At 40.1% G+C, this 1,074-nt stretch overlaps 1 non-coding gene across 1 annotated transcript; it reads left to right on the forward strand.

The window, feature by feature from the left end:
- Window positions 1-702: 702 nt before the first annotated feature.
- Trnas-cga (transfer RNA serine (anticodon CGA)) lies at window positions 703-777 on the forward strand. Its single transcript has one exon. It is a non-coding gene; the product is annotated as a tRNA-Ser (tRNA).
- The last annotated feature ends 297 nt before the right edge of the window (window positions 778-1,074 follow it).

The following is a 1,074-nucleotide window of genomic DNA, read 5'->3' on the forward strand; positions in this document are numbered from 1 at the left end:
AGTTGGCATGAAAGGTAAAATGTCTATATGACAGCTGAAAGAGAGACAGATCAATGAACAGCGCCCTCTGTTGGGTCGGCCGCTAGGATCTTATGTAGGCGAGCACCGATAGTAAGAACTTAAGAAATACAGGGCTTTGCATACATCGTGACATGTCTCCCACAGAAAAGTTTTAAACAACATAAACGCATTGAATAAATAAAATTATATAGTTTGGCTATACGTCCCATGAGTATGTAGGAGACAATCAGTTACAAAATTAGAGCGACTAATGTGCGGAAGTAAGGAAAATGCCTTCTGTTCACAGCATAACTCATCAAGTAAGACTATATTTTAAATCTGTGTGACGATGGTATGTTGATCATATTTATATGCTTTGACGATGCCATTATGGCCGTATCACTTTAGGACATGGTGTAAAAAAGGAACGTTATACCATATTTTATCTGTACATTTCCATGATGTATGACAGTATATTGTGATACATATTGCTGTTTTATGTTAAAAGACACACTGCTCACTAGATGTATGTATTTATACATTTTAGATCTGAAGATGGTCATTACAGACTGAAACCGGTAATCGTCTAAAGAATTCATTTGTGATCAGAGACTGGAATGAAAAATAAATTTATTTATTTATTTGGAAGGTAGGAGACGAGGTACAGGCGGAAGTAAAGCTGTGGGGATGGGGCGTGAGTCGTGCTTGGGTAGCTCAGTTGGTAGAGCACTTGCCCGCGAAAGGCAAAGGTCCCGAGTTCGAGTCTCGGCCCGGCACACAGTTTTAATCTGCCAGGAAGTTTCATATCAGCGCACAGTCCACTTCAGAGTGAAACTCTCATTCTGGAACCTGAAAATTGTCTGAGGAACGGCTTGAAACCTGTTCCTAACAAATAAAAAATCTGAAAACGGGATCGAGACTGTTTTTATTTGATGTTTAGCAGATTTATGGTGTATGCAGGACTTGGCCAGAAGTGAAAGTGACAGAAGGGGGAGTTCGAACAACAAAGCGTTTCGAAAAAGCAGGATTTCTGGCGTCGGTATGGGCAAGGCTTGAGCCATTTATTTTAGCTTA

Source organism: Schistocerca serialis, chromosome 4, assembly GCF_023864345.2.
Source record: "Schistocerca serialis cubense isolate TAMUIC-IGC-003099 chromosome 4, iqSchSeri2.2, whole genome shotgun sequence".
Lineage (NCBI taxonomy): Eukaryota > Metazoa > Arthropoda > Insecta > Orthoptera > Acrididae > Schistocerca > Schistocerca serialis.